Source organism: Zerene cesonia, chromosome 20 (genome assembly GCF_012273895.1).
Source record: "Zerene cesonia ecotype Mississippi chromosome 20, Zerene_cesonia_1.1, whole genome shotgun sequence".
NCBI classification, from domain to species: domain Eukaryota; kingdom Metazoa; phylum Arthropoda; class Insecta; order Lepidoptera; family Pieridae; genus Zerene; species Zerene cesonia.
In genome coordinates, this window is record NC_052121.1 from 10,175,747 (window position 1) to 10,193,089 (window position 17,343).

At 33.3% G+C, this 17,343-nt stretch overlaps 1 protein-coding gene across 1 annotated transcript in view; it reads right to left on the reverse strand.

Annotated features, from left to right (window-relative positions):
- Positions 1-17,343, reverse strand: part of LOC119834893 (disintegrin and metalloproteinase domain-containing protein unc-71-like) — a 316,054-nt gene that overhangs the window by 206,922 nt on the left and 91,789 nt on the right. The gene's annotated exons all lie outside the window — the stretch shown is intronic.

Here is a 17,343-nt window from a genome sequence, read left to right on the forward strand (position 1 = left end):
AGAGAGCCGCTGCGATGCGATGTCCGCTTTAAGGGGTAAAGGATAAGAAAACGACCGGAAAGAAGGATTGTACTGGAAAGCATGAGGCAAGGAAACTGGTATACATCTGCTTACACAGCCCTGAAGAGCCATCATAGTCTGTTACACGCACAAACAACCTAAAGGTCTTTCAAGCTCGCTATGCTCACGCACACACGAAATAGACTCGTGTTCCCATTGCAAAAATAGACACACGACGCAATCAGTTTTAGAGGAGTGGAGTAATAAGAGTCATTTACTCTACAAAAGCAATCTTTGTCGGAGCCGTCTTAATAGGGTTGTGGTGTGAGACCATTAGAGATGCGGTTGGCGGTGAATTAAATATGCGATGTAATTATTCTTGATAGAACGCTTGTCGGTTCTTTACTGTTATGTTCTTAACGCGAAAATGTGTTTGTTTGTCCAATATTCACGTCGCAATAGTGCGATTGCACGGTGTGATTTATGTCTGGATATAGTTAAGAGGTTCACTTTTTGCCGCAGTAAGACATTTGAGATGTTACGAATAATGCTATAAATTGTAAATGCTATGAATTGAAAAATCAATTCATTTATATAATTATAGAAATTAAAAAATCAAAAACGTAAATCATCGTTATAATTAAATCAATCAATATGTAATTATGTTTGTATTTTATAAAGGAATAACTCCGTTAAATTTGTGCATAAACAATTGTTATATAATATTTATATTTAAGAATCGCTGTAAACAATTCTTGGTTGACCAAAAAATTTATTAAATAAATATTTCCTCTGTCTGGTCTCCAAACCTCGATATTTCTTTTGAACTCCCAGGTACTAACCACTGAGGCACCACTGCTTTTATATCTTACAACTTGACCCGGCAAGCGCTGTTCTGCCTTACTCTTATCATTTAGGGGTATCAAAAATAGGCAATGACTGATTCTCAGACTTACCCCATATGCACATAAGTTTCATGAAAATCGGTTTCGGAGCTGTTTCGGAGGAGAGTGGTAACTAACATTGTGATACGATAATTTTATGTATGTCGAGAAATATACACAAACATCAAAATAACGCGATTCCCCCAGCCCCAACATCTAATTCCATGGTTAAATTTAAAATATATTAATCCATTAAATGTTGAGTCAATGAGTCGAACGGGTCATTGCCTCTGCCGTTTTGTGATAATCGCATTAATTCGAGCTCAGCCTCATTAACGTTTATTATTAACGATTAAATTCAGTTGGGGTTGAAATTATTATTTTATTAGTCGCTCTTTCGAAGTGTGCGGTGAAATGGCGAATTAAGTGGTTATTTTAGTATGTTTTTGTTACAGAACAAACCTTAATACACTTCATTTAAATATCTCGATAGCGCACGCCATACTTTAAATAGATTACCGACTAATTCACTACTAATTTCTGCTAATTTTATCAAAATTGACACATTAGTTTTTTATGTTAAGCAATACGCACCGACACAATACTTATTATTGAATATATTTTGTTCTAATGTGGGAGTCGATGACGTTTCGGCACGAACTGGCCAAATCGCACCGGGGACCAAACAAATGTTAATGTATTTTATATGGTAAGTGAGAGATCTCTTTTCTCATCCATTTTCTTTTTCTTTACTTTTTAAAGCAGGCAGGGCATTTACAGAGGTCTTACTCTAGGCATTTATAGACGTCTACAAATTATAATGCGCGGTAGCGATCGCTAAGACATAAAAAAATTAATCGTTTTTTTTTAGTTTTTAAGTAGTTTTATTTCTATTTAACATCATTGATCTCTGTGCGGCGACTATGAATGAATATGTATAAATGCGAAATATTTTGTAAAACTTTATTTATTTTCAGATTGAACTGAAGGAAGAGGAATGTTAACAAAAAACATATTCTATTCTCTAATTTTTTTTACATTCACAAAGAATTCTCAAGTTACTTAACAAGAAAAAATAGATACAATATTGTAATCATTGAAATAATGTTTCGTATTGGTTGTGATGGTTCTTAATCATCTCAATAGATGGCGCGGGGTGCCCCTTAGGCACATGAAACCGAAAGAGTAGAAGAAATTCGATTACTGTGGCAGGATCACGGGTGGTCGAGAGGCTAGGCGTTGCTACGGTTAGGCAAGATACGCAGGTTCGAATCCTGCCTCGTGATCAAATTTTTTCTGTTCTTTCAAAATTTCTCAAGAAAAATAGTTTTTTTTTACTTGTATTACATATTAATTAATTACGCAGTTATCATTAATTCATGACCCGATAATTGGTTACCAAAACATTGGTTACCAAACTTAATTCATATGGCAACTAGCCTCTCCTAAGTTGATACAGACCCAATAAAAACCACAGCACACAAAACTCATACATAAACATCAATTTTCATTCGTTCCAGAAATTTCTTTGATGTCAAAAGAAATTACAATGGTGTATTTCAATCCATTATTTATTAAGCGAAGACGTGTAAGTGAAAATAAAATCTACCAACGCAGCCATAATAATATTCCATTGCTTTTTGTCGGATTCCATTGAAATTGCGGGGTTTGGGCGGGAAAAGTACTTAACCTTACACAAAATATAATATCGTCTGTATTGATACACGTGTCTGTTGTATATTTAATTTGTTTTATTTCTCTTAATAATTTGTGGGAGAGATTTTATTACTATGCTAAAATCAATGTATATCTATATTTATATTGTAAAAAGGTTAAAATTTGTAACTTGTATGCAGTAATTTCTAGATCTTCTGAACCAATTTTAAAAATTATTTTACCAAAGGAAAGACACGCTCTGGAAAGACATACGTTGTTTTTATCCCGGGAAGAGCCGGGACGATCGGCTTGTATATTGTCAATAATATGTATATCGTCTATATGCGTGCTAAAATTCATTAAAATAGGTTTACCCACAGGCGTCTAGTTATCTGGTTGCGCAATCAAGACGCTAAATATTCGAGAACAGGCGAGAACTAACGCCAGTCATCACAGCGATCCCGGGCCATAGATATCCCGGGGTGTGTTGACGATAGTCTTATCACACAGGAGACTAGCCGAATCCACGCTAAACAAAACACTATTGAAGTGGCCAAAACTATTGTAAAATAATAATTTTTGTTTATAGTAGTTAATAAACTACTCTTTTAGTTAAATTAACAAACAAAGTTTAAAATACCAGTTGGCGGTTTTTTGCTGAGCAATTGAGGATAGCATTTGATAGAGAGGTAAAAAAGATAGCTTAACTAAGTAACTTACTATTTACTACATTAATCTAAGAAAACCCTCTATTACCGTTAATTGGAAATATTTATAAAATAAGAAACATCAATGTTGATATATAATATGAATTATATAAATATAAATATTCCAAAATACACATTGCTACTCAACGTGATAACCGAAGTTTAATCAAAACTATAACAAAACCGAATTCAGTAATTTAGCGACCTACCTGATTTATACTAAATAAAAAAATACATCAAACTGCAATACATATTGCTCCTAATCGGAATCTAACAAAAAAACAACAAACGTAGATAAAAATCAATGTCCTATTATTATAATAAATGCGAAAGTTTGCGAGGATGGATGTACGTGTATGTGTATGTATATTGGTTACACTTCCACGCAAAAAACTATTGAACTTTTTATCCCGATATTCCTATCCACTCACGCGGGTGAAACCGCGGGGCGCGGCTAATATGCTATGAATCCAGATCTGATCTAATCATAACCAAACATCTATACAATCGAATCAAACGAATAACAATCCTCATTCAAACTAAAACGCAACTAATTATATTTAAACTAACTGAGATTTTGACGGTTATTTTGTGCGAATGTGCCGACTGAATATATTAAATCGGTTAAAATTATGCAGCTGCAGCGAAACGGTTACGTAATGGTTTGCTCTGACACCTCGGGCTTAGCGCTGATATTCTAATATTATTTGATTTAATTACTCACTCTATAGTTATTGCCAAGTTTTAGACTTCAGAATACGTGTTACAGCGCATGAGAAACGTAACGTACGTACGCTTAGCAATTTGATCTTACACTGGAATGTTAATAACTTGTATTTATTTATTTTCTTATTAAGTCCGCATCCCATAGGAATATCGGGATAAAAAGTTGCACATATGTTATTTCAGTTGTCCAGTTATCTACGTACCAAATTTCATTGCAATCGGTTGAGTAGTTTTTGCGTGAAAGAGCAACAAACACACACACACATTCATACAAAATTTCGCATTTATAATATTAGTAGGATTAGTAGGATAGTAGGATAGAAAATATTCCATTGCTGAGGCGGGATAACAGGGGGCCGAGACGCTATGCGTTGCTACGGTTTGGCAAAAAGACGCGGATTCGAATCTCGCCTCATGATTAAGCATTTTTTCTCATTTTTTAAAATGTGTCATTTATAAAGCATTTCAATGCTAAATAATGTGAAGTTAAAAAAAAATAACTCGTGTTTTTTATGCCTAGAGTGCGTTAAGCTATCACCACCGCCCATTGACATTCGTAGAGGTAGTGCCTCAGCGAATGGGCTGTCTGCTTTTAAGGGGTAAGGGATAAGGAAAGGGTGACGGGAATAAGCAAATAGATTGGAAAGGGTTAAGGAAAGGATACGGGCCATCGTTGTTTCATTTAAATTTAATTTTAAAATACTTAGTTGTCAGGATATTTTCAAGTTTCTGTCTTAGAGTCAAACGAGTATTACAATATGAAACTACACTTAGATAAAATTTCAATGTGATTCAATTTAAGCAAAGTGTAAATCTTTCAAGTTTGTTTGCGTTTGAGTATGATATTAAAGCTGACATAATTATTAAATAAATAAATAATAAATAAATAAATAAAAAACATTTATTGATATCAAAGCACACAGAAACAGGAAAATGTAAAAAAAACATAGTAAATAATTTAAAAACTAGAACAAAAAAAACAACAAATTATACACATTAAAACTTACAACCTAAAAAATAACACAAGTACTGTGCGGCAAAGTCTGTTATCAATTATATTAGGTATGCATTGTATATTAACGCCTCACTCATTCCTTGTAAAAAAAGCTACAATAAGAATTACAATATGCGATGGACGGAGTCCCTCAAATATGAATAATATCAAGACCAAATTAGCCAATAACAATTAAAGATCAAAGGGAATAGCAATGCGAAAGTTGACAGCTCCCTAACCTACATACCATCTCTATTCCGAATAAGGCATCACATCACACAATCATTGGATCGCGCGTAATTAACCGCGTCGTATGTTCCCGGCCTTACATTGAAGCCATCAATAGATGTCTACCGAGCATTAATTGCCGGGACCAGGTGTTCAGACGAAGCGTTCAAATATATAAGAGCCTCATCAATTTCAACGTACGTTTCTTATGCGGGTGTTTGTTGATATATTTTCAGCGGGATCCGCAACAACTTCGCTAACATTAAGGTTATGTATAAACCGTGTGAACTTTTATGTTGTTTTATTCCCAATCACAATAAAGCATTCGAACACATTTTTACACATATCTATGTGTTTTACTTCAAACCGTTAAACCGATTCTGATGCCATTGTGATAATTATGGTAGCGTTTATGGTATGAATGGTATGTTTGGTATGTACTTTATGTTATAGTTTTATAAGTTATTGGGATGAAAAGTTATATAAAGTACTATTTTAATGAATTGAATTGCAACTAAACCCGGGTGCAGAAACCTAGCAAATATTATTAAAACAACTTCATCCCCCGTGAAAACTGGCTTTACTTTTATCAAGTGAATAAATTAATAACATCAAAGGGAGACTTATGTGGATAATGAAGCGAAATGAGATGCCTAGCTTTGATGACGTCACAGGAATTTGTGTAAACAATATAGACGGAGTTTCAGATTAATTATTAATATTATTGGAAATTACTGAGCGTCAAATTGGACACAGTAATTGATATTAATTATATGTTATTATTTATATGTAGGAATGAATACATAACATATATTTGGGATAATATTTATAAATATCATTTGAAATACGATTGTACAATGGTTTAACTGATTATATAATAAAAAATACAAATATCTAAGATAAACGTCCCGTAGTGGGGTATGGGGCAGATGATAAACACCCGTCTCGCTGATCGATGTTCTGTATGGACTGGAGGTGAGGAAAGATCAGACATGTCTTCCCGAGACATCATTTTTTCGTGTATCCCCACCGGGCATCGAACCTAGGACGCCCAAGTTCTACGCTCAGGTGTTTACCACTGTACCAAGAACTTATATAATTATTTAAGAATATGTAATATTTTTACGTAACAACAATAATTTTCATTCGTTATGCCGCGGTGATTTTAATATTTCTTTTTACAAACTCAATTATAAGACAATTTTACATAATTTGTGAAATCAACGTTAATATCATCCAAATTCAGAAAGCATTTTGGGACCTAAAATAAAAATAAAAAACAGAATGTTTTTCGCAATATTTAAGAATTCCGAAACCATCAATCTATTAGTGCATGAATAAAAACAAATAAGAAACAATCTTAACAATTAACATACAGATATTGTTATATCACTCAAATCTAACAACATCGCTTGAAATCATATGAAACAACATGCAAATAATAAAATAACTCTCCATAAACAAAAGCTTTTAAAGACCATTGAGATTTATAACAACGGAATTTTGTATTTGCCGCTCGTTCGTTTTTCAAAACTGAATACTTCTATCAACAAAACAACCTGATTGAATGAGCTATACACATACCTATATAGATTTGATTAAATGAGCTACTTCTAAAAATAAACGCTTAAATTTGAATATTGTATTTTAATTTTTATAATTCACAAGGCCCTTCCAAGAAGCAAATATTTGTTATGACTAATAGATAGATAAGGCGAATGTATATTAAAAATTAATATTTTTTTATGTTTTATGTTACAGTCGGCAATGGAGCTGGTGAGACGCCTGATGCTAAGCGCTACCACCGCCCATGAACATTTGGAGAGGCACAAGGTCCATTGCAGACCCTACGCCTCTACAAATGGATTGCCGACTTTTTCATCATCATCATCATCATTAAGAAAGGATTGGCGATAGAAATAAAGGAAAGGACTCGGGAGGGTAAGGAAAAGGATATGGGCCTCCGGCTCCCCCACTCACCGAACGAATCACAGCAGAATGCTATTTCACGTCGGTCTTCTGTGGTACTTTCCCGGTGCGAGCTGGCCCAACTCGTGCCGAAGCGTGCTCGACTACCACATACAAGTTCAATGTAGCAAAAAACTGTTTTTTAACTCAGTTTGTATATATGCATTTGCTGGCTTAATTCAGATTGGATTATTAATTAGATCAACGTATTAGACTTGACATATTTTATGACCCATAAAAAATTTGTCGTGGACAAGCATAAGCTATAACTTTCATGCATATCAGTCTAAGCACAGATAACAATAAAACTGGATAAAGATACTTTTACGGTAGTCACAGATAATTGAAGGTCACACCCACACGCCGGATGGCCACATTAAATACCTGGCTCTTACGTACGAATACGAATACGTACGAAACCGCTTAATTCCACGCTCGAACATTTAAAAATAACCCACAAGTACAGCCTGAATCCTTTGAAGTTTGATAAATATGTTTAGATATATAAATGGTCAACTCAAAGACACCGCGCAACCCTCGTCACAAAAGGGTGAGGTCAGGTACAGATCCACCCTGTTGATTTAATTGTTATCCGTTTGATTGATTATTACTAAGATTTCCCTGAAAATTTAATCTATTTCTTGCTCTGTTGACCTCTAGCAGCGCCTCCTTCCCGTTATTTTGGGATCAAACCAAGACTACTAGACAAGACTCAAGCAGTCCCTTTTAAATAAACAGTCGTTTTTCATGTTTTGGGTAAACTTTAACATGTGTTATTTATGTGCATATGCATGTCCTTATAACTCTAAATACATGAACCGTTTTGCGTGTATTTTTTTATAATAAACATCAATTTCTTAGTAACGGTTGAATGATTAGAAATAGAAGTTATTTTGAACATATTACAACTAAAATCGGAGTCTCGTAGGTGATGTAGGTACCTAAAAAGGCACACACATATTCGTCCTTGCTTTTTTTGAGTATTAATCCTTCACTACACATTCGTGTACATTAGTCATCACGATACCTTCTTATATCTGAGTGAACTACGTTATACGTCTGCGTTTCCGTATAATTGTCAACTAGCTGTGACCCGCGGTTGAAACCGCGTAAGTCCGTATCCCGTAGGAATATCGGTATAAAAGAAGCCTATGTGTTATTTCAGTTGTCCAGCTATCTACGAAGCAAAATAGTATTTATTATTCACCAATAGATGTCAGGAAAAAAAACACGAATAAAACACGAATATGACATTTTCTAAAAAAAATCCTAGCTAGATCGATTTATCGCCCCCGAAATCCCCTATATACTAAATTTCATGAAAATCGTTGGAGCCGATTCCGAGATTCCAATTATATATATATATATATACAAGAATTTCTCGTTTAAAGGTATAAGATAATGTAGCAATTTTTTAAATTCAAACCTTGTTTGATCGTCATATAGACCGTAAATTATAAGTGTTTCTCTAGTATAGGAGGCATATGAGAAAATAAATTATGGATCCATCATTCTTCAATGATCGTCTCCCCTCATCAAACATTTCCCCCTGAATGTACATCCCTCTTAATTTATTTCAGGCCATCACATCATACATACTACTATGCATCAAATCATACATCATAAATGATAAGCCTTCACTACTGTAACTCAGGGTGAATGATAAATGGGCGTGTGTGCAGCCTCTTGTCTCTTTTGGGTTATGCGGCATTAACCATACATTTCATTTCTATTCTTTGCAGGTAAGCCTTTCTTATAAGTCCTCCTGGGTATACAGAATTCCACTGTGAAACTTAAGCGATAACACATAGCATCAATAAAAATATATAGTATATTTGAATCGAATTATACTAATAAATATAATTATTAGGAGTAGGTAAAAGGCATCCATATATCGCCAAGTATTATATAAAATTATAATTACATGACTAAATCTAATATTTTGCTCATTGATTCAGATCACGAAGTTTCTAGTGCACGTAACTACAGAACTATTCTATTTTTTTATTATATTGTACAACCATTATTCCAATAATAATTTTGTCCAATGACAAAATTACATTGAGTCATGCCAAATTTCCCCATATAATCATCTCACATAAAACACTTTTCAAACGCTGCAACTAATCGTCGAATTCATGCCAGTGAAATTTTATTTGTCAAAAACTTGAATTCAATATAAGATAGCATCCACAAATGCATTTGAATATTAAAATTGTGAACGCTATCGGAACTGCGCTATCGGTTTGTATAAAATATTGCATTTGGAAAAATAAATAAATCATTACTATGATCTTGGGATGTTGGAATGCGTCCAAGTGTACTCTGAGCTTGACTTGCTTCCACAGTAGCGGCTGTATATCGTTTTGAACGAGACGAAAAACGAACGAACGAAAAGATATATTGTTGGTAAACATACGAATCTTTCTTGAGAATGTTTTCGATTGTGACATTCGATCTGAGAAAGTTGTGAAAGCTTCTACGAGAGTTCATAATACGTTTTAGATTTTGCAAAAAAACACATACGTACGTTATATTTAATGTTTCTACATTAAAAAGTTGTTATGTTTCAATAAGATATCAGCTATTATTGTATAAAAAGTCTAGTTTATTCAGAATTTTTATTATAGAGACCGTACAATAGCGTATCCTAGATAAAACACTGAATTAGAATTGGAACGAAAGACTGGAGTTGTAAAGAATAACTATTATTCAATGGAAAATGATACTAAAAACTCATCATATAATCTTCCTTTTTTAATAAGAGTAGTTCCATGCCTATTTATACGTTAGAGCAATAGTGTTGAAGTATTCTAAAATGGGAATCATACTTTTACATTAATTATCAATTATACATTATAATATTACAGATTAAATAAGCGTTAATGTGAAGCGGCAACTTTTAAATACAAAAAAATTCATTGACTAGTAAAAAATCATCGAATTAATAATTTAAATATGGGCATATTTCAACAAATCGACGTCAAATCAATCGCCTCTTTTGCCTTTTTCTCTTAATTACACTTAAAAATGGTTTATTTATGTCTTACTAGCTGCGCCCCGCGGTTTCACCCACGTAAGTCCTTATTCCGTAGGAATATCGGAATAAAAACTCAAGATGAATGATAAACATTGAAAATATTGAAATACTGGCTGCGCCCCGCGGTTTCCCCCGCGAAAGTCCGTATCCGGAATATCGGGATAAAAAGTTGACTTTATGATATTCCAGTTGTTCAGCTGTCTACGTACCAAATTTCATTGCAATTGGTTCAGTAGTTTTTGCGTGAAAGAGCAACAAACCCACACACATCCTTACAAACTTTCGCATTTATAATATTAGTACGATAGAATTAGTGTGATAGTGTGATGTGATGTAATGTTCAATTATCGAGGGGAAAAAAGGAAAACTAAAAACGATAAACATTCTTTATGGGTGAAAATAAAACCTCATCCATAAAGTTGTTTGCTTCAAGAAGACCAAGAAATATAGGACTCAACTCAAAGCAAACTACACTCCAGGTTTTAATCCTTCAACTTCCAGATATTTCTGACTGAATATCTGCTATCTTGCCGTCATACCTATCAAAGGCAGGTTTGTTAAGAAGTTTATGATATTGTGTTCATGCTTTGTTTCGTTATAACAGCTTTTTCACTTTTATTCTCTATAAAATATTAACCAATACTTAATAAGCTCTGTTTTGAAGGAAGTATTTTATTATATGTGTGCTGTTTTAGCTATTTAATTTGTTTTCTTTTTTTATGTAATCATAAAGCATTTTGTGTTTACCTACTTACATAATTTTCATATTTACTTCATGTATTCTATTCAAAGTAATATCTATTTTTGAATCTAAAAGAAATAAATTATTTATTAATAAGTTCTGGCTTACCACCTCTCCCGACCTCATTTTGCCGTAAAACCTCACGTATTAGTTCGTCTTGCATTCTTTATTTTAAATGCTTTTACTTGGTAACGTCACATCATCTCGACGACATCTTAGTCATTTGGATCGATTTATACAAACGGGGTTAATTATAAATAATTCTCAAAAAAACATTTTAACTATGTTTAAAAACTTTTTTAATCACATTATTTTATTTATATAATAAATGCGTTATACGACAATAATTTATTTATTTATATTTTATTATTATTTATATGTTTCTAACTACCTCAATCTCAACATTTAATGTAGAAATTCTTTAAGTCGGTTAACATTTAAATCCAATATAGTGAAACATACAAAATACATTCACCCTGAAACGGAATATCTCAATTTACATTCAAACAAAAATGAACTTTAACATTAGTACAACTGTAAGTTACATAAGGCGGTTTCAGCTTACCCAACTTACAATAGCTGCGGTACTTTTATTACCTTCTCAATCATCCGAGACAAATTACATTACCCGAAAAAGCGAATCGCAGAGGAGCATCCGATTTTTAATTTGCTAATGAAATTCGTGTCGTCTATTCGAGGACACAGCACTCCGCCCATGTCTCTACAGAAAACGTAATGACTAAAATAAACGACTTACCAGACACACATTACATTTCTAAAGCCCTGAACACTGTATTTATACATACAGGAAAAATATTAGTAAAATTAAAAAAGAAATACAAATAAATTAGGCAAATGAAAAATCTGTTCAAACTTCCTTGACTGTACTTTATTCCTTTTGATATATTTATATCATAATCATAATTAACATTTAACGAACGTTAAAAACGATAATGTATATATGTAATTGATTGTTTTGATGCTTGCTTACGGATTTCCATATCCTACTAATATTATAAATGCGAAATTTTGTAAGGATGTGTGTGTGTTTGTTACTCTTTCACACAAAAACTACTGAACCGATTGCAATGAAATTTGGTACGTAGACAGCTGGACAACTGGAATAACATATAGGCAACTTTATATCCCGATATTCCTACGGGATACGGACTTACGCGGGTGGAACCGCGGGGTGCAGCCAGTTTCTTAATATATAATTTTAAGTTTTCCATGGGATTTTTATCGCAATAGCCATATAATATTTACATTCACTCAATTTCAATCAGTGATTCCAGTGAAACACCATTACTAGCATATTGTTATAGATTAGTTCCTTAAATGATTACATAGCATAACATGCATATGTTTTACACTAGCTGTTCACGGTTACGGTACGGTTGAAATCGGCCCCGTAGTTCCCAAGCATACAACGTCACAAACTAAACTCCTTTAAAATATTAGTACAGAAAGAAATTTGGATTTTAGATATTCCAATAATCCTCAACACATTCATCGCACCAAAAACTGTGCACAACAAAAACGAACCGCAAAATATTGCATTTATTCGAAAATATTCGACCAAAATCCAGGATACTATCCGAGTCAATGAAAGTAAAAAAATACATATGCACACATGACAAAAATGTTTTTTGGAAGTCACACATAGCTGTGGCGGGCAGCTGCGGAAACTAGACGTTCTGCGGTCGTTGTTTGATTTAATATTATATGAAATTCTTCAAAAAACTACGACATATTTCTTTATTCCTTTTTAACAGAGTTTCGCTAATAAATTATGAGATTCTGGTGCCATCTGTTTAAATCACTGTCTCTTATTTACACTTAAAAATGTTACATTAATTTTATACGTTATGTTGCATTCTTTATTACTTTTAGTTGTCTAAAATGGACATCTGAACTCATTCTAGTATTTTATGAATATCAAAATTGTAAAATAAAAAGAATACATTTGCTCACATTTCATATAAATCAATCTGAAATTTATCGTAATAAATGAAAAACTGAATTTCTAGTTCATATGTTCCTCATAGATCGTTTTCAATTAACAATTGTCTTCATTAACTGAAATAAATGCATTTGAAATGTCATTACCGTGTTCTACCTTGTCAAATCGAATCCAGTTTTACCTCATAAAAACTCATGACACGTTAACAAAATCAAAAAGGTTCCTTCCTTGTGTCGTATCCTTTAAAGAATAAACTTGCAAATAAACCGTAAGCGAAAACATCACAAACTCTTCAACCAAAAGTGGCGCCGCACAAAGCGCTTCTAAATCCTTAACACATCGAATAGATTCGTTCAACAGGTAGGCATCGCGTGTCGTTCGCACATGCATTATGCATCTTACATGCAACCCGTCAGAGGCCACTATATTAGCTATCGAACATTCATTATTGTGAGAACTTAATTCTACACCGTTTCCGAGGAATTTAGCCTGATTAGCAAGTCTGAAACGTCGTGTAGTACTAGATTTTACACTTGGTGCTGCTTAAGTATGTTTTACTTTCTGTCGCGATGTAACTATACATATATACACGGAATTCGCTTTTCGCCCACGCCTTCGTCTGCGTAGTCAATGCTATTTACTTATTTCTCACAACGAGTGGGATAACGGAGGCCCATGTTCTTCCGCTTTCTCTTTCTAGTCCTTTCATTAATCCTTTTCTTTCCCTTTCCTTAAGTTAACAATCCTTGAGAGACCTTACACACCGCAAATGTCGTGGACGGGTTTGTAAGCTCACGATCAGGCGAACCACCAGCTCAGTTACGCTAAAAATTAGATAATTGAATTGAACAGAGTTTTTCCAAAATACATGTGAAATCTTCCATGCATTCTATTAATATTTCCTATGAATGCGAAAGCCTCTTAAAAAGTTGCTAAAACAAGCAAATCAACTGCTTTTTAAGTTCAAAACTCGAACAAAAGGAAGACAAATTGTCTACATTTCATGAGCAGTACATTATATCCTTCAACAATACAAAACAATAAATCATACAATCTATAGAAATACAACCACATTATTTTAAAAAGTTGCCGTTTTACGAATTTCCCTTAACATCTCACTAAAATCCACAATCCATCAATCAAACATCCACACGGCTGACGGCGAACGTGAAAACTCGCGAAAAAAGAAAAATAAAACCACTCTATATCACTCTTGGGATTTTTGTTCCTGGATAAGCTAATGTTAGTGACATCTGGATCGAAATTTATTATGAATAAATTCGAACTAAAGATACGCCCTTGCTTGTCCTTTCATAAAAAAAAATATAACATGAAAAACACAAATCTAATAATTGCAAAATTGAACTCTGAAATTATGGCTTAACTGTAGCGCTTCGCCTTATTCTAGTAGGATGGACGGCCCAATAAACCCGGAAAAAATGGGATGCAGAACCAGAGCGATTAAGCTACGAGGATTTTAATTTGAAATTTTAAGAATCCAATAACACTTTTTCCAGATGCTCTGGCCTCTTTATAAATGAACATGTCATACTGCGAATATACCAATTAAAATATCATTTATGAAAAAATGGGATGCAGGACCAGAGCGTTTAAGCTACGAGGATTTTGATTTGAAATTTTAAGAATCCAATAACACTCTTTCCAGATGCTCTGGCCTCTTTATAAATGAACATGTCATACTGCAAATATACCAATTAATAGCCTAAAATATCATGCTCGAAGTGATACATCATATATTATACAAAGTCATTTACGTACAATAGGACTTCTTCACTTCTCTTAAAAATATCGTTATTGAACAATGTTGAAAACAGTAATGCAATACTGATATGGCATCGTTTGTATAATATTTTTGCAATATTGAAAATTCAATTGCACATTTTGATATCATTGCGTCAGTAATGCGACATTTTGTAAAATAACTTCTCTATTCTTATTCACGTTACCGAATAAAGTTTTGAATATGTAATTTTTTTTTACTGTATCTACGTTTGATGCGATAATCATGAATACTCACCGAAAATCCTTTTCTCATTTTATCAGTTAATCCTATCCTACTATCCTTCCTACTAAAATTATAATTTCACGATCACACTATGCATTAGCTAATCCTACTAATCATATCCAACTAATATTATAAATGCTAAAGTTTGTAAGGGTGTGTGTATGTTTGTTGCTCTTTCATAAAAAACTACTGAACCGATTGCAATTAAATTTGGTACGTAGACAGCTGAACAACTGGAATACCATAAAGGCAACTTTTTTTCCCGATATTCCTACGGGATACGGACTTACGCGGGGGAAACCGCGGGGCGCAGCCAGTATTTCAATATTTTCAATGTTTATCATTCATCTTGAGTTTTTACACGCCATGTTTCGTAACAACAATGACGGCTAAAGCAGATTAAATTAATACAGGTCCAATACTAGCAATACGGCTACTGATGATAGTTTTACATTAGCATTCTTGCTTTTTCTTTGCTGTAAACTGCTTTCTTTTCTGGTCCCGAATTTGTGTTAAATTGACGATTTATAAAATGCTTTTGAATGGAGCCTTGTTAAAAACATCCATACTTAAGTTCAAATGCATTCTTTTATGCAGCAACTGTTCTCCGAACCGTTAGTAAATAGAAAAAGCATATAATGACGTTTCAATGCTTCTAGAAGAAGTCTAATTGGGTAAATGAATGTTAGAGTTTGAGTTCACTCCAGTGAAAGCTGCGCACTTAAGCACCCTATTACATTTCATAAACATTGAACTATAATGACATCTTGCTAGCACTGACACAGTTACGTAAAGAGAATCTCGTTTTCTTAAACGAAACTCATCTATATGAATACCAGCTAGATCCCAAAATCTTATACTGCAGCTACACTCGCTTAGTTTCTAGGCAAGAGGAATTAGGAGTGTGTGATTTAATCAATATCAGTACCAAATTTCATATAGACTGTTTTTGATGTTAAGACATAGAAAAGAGTCTATATATGAGTCTATATAACAAACAATCACGAATTATAACAACATATCCTAATATATATTTGAAAGATTAGTAAGATAGTTGATCATATGAACCATTCACAAATCTATAAATTATTACATATCTGTTTTACGAAAATACAAATTCCCCATCTTTATTAATATTACTGAACCGATTTTAAAATAACTTTAATCAATAGAAAGCTACGTTATCTGCGAGTGTTATAAATTATATCTTGTTTTTCTACCGGACCAATCCGGGTGCAGCCGGGACGAGCGGCTTCCCTTAAAATATTCCACAAAACAGGTAACGATTCCCAGGAAGCAGCGACTGCTGCTGAAATAAGGCCCAATAAAACGACTCGTAAATTCAACCAGCAATGAGCAGTCAAACATAAAGTTATTTTATAGGTGTTCAACGCTCGCTTTTAAAAATACAATAGAGATTTTTTTACGATAACTCATTGACTACAATGTGAATTACGTTGAGTAAATTGTACACGATTTTATCGTTAACAGAGTTGAGTTTTGTTCACGATTAGGTTAGAGGTTGCTGATAAAATTAAATTTAGCCATTTATATTATTTTTCTGGAAAAAACGTAATATAAATTGAAGAGTCGTTACGTGAAAATCGTGTTTTTGTAACCTATAGTCCACAGAATGTGCTTGGTTCAAACTCAAACATATATTCTAGTTGAATACTAGACTTCATATAGAAGCACTTTTGAATCGTCATATTACACAGTTATAACAATTACTACCGGTTCGGAAGGCAGTTTCCACAGAGACGAGCCGACAAGAAACTCTGTAGTTGCTCTTTTATAATAACATCAATTTTACATTTTAATTCTACACAATATGTATGCTATGCTATGTACCAATGATGCCAAACAAAGGACAGTTGTCCTGTGGTTCTTAAGCGACAACATTCCATGGATTTCATCTTCCATATATTCATTAGTGCTATAGTAGGCTCTCTGAACTAATACATTTTTAATATAGTTTTTAAATTTAGCACTACTAAACGATTTCATACTATGCGGAATTCTATTGTATAAGCGTATAACTTGTCCCGAATGAATTTTTTTACTCTACGAAGCTAGAACAGAAATAAAATTGAAATTGCCTGTTGCATTGCAATTTTATTTCTGTTCTTCGTGTCATTACAATTTATTTCCTACTTTTGTTTGTAAGTCGATGTTATTGTGTACGTGTAAAAAGCAATTAAAAATATACTGTGATGGTACAGTAAGGATACCAGTACTCTTGAAGAGATCTCTTAATGAGTCCCGGGCTCATTAACAAATTAATATAGAACGTATGGCCCTTTTCTGCAATACAAATATAGTTTCAATATCTGCTGATGTTCATAGAACAATCAATATAAAATTATAAGTACAAATATCTAAAATTATAATAATATAAAAAACAATGAT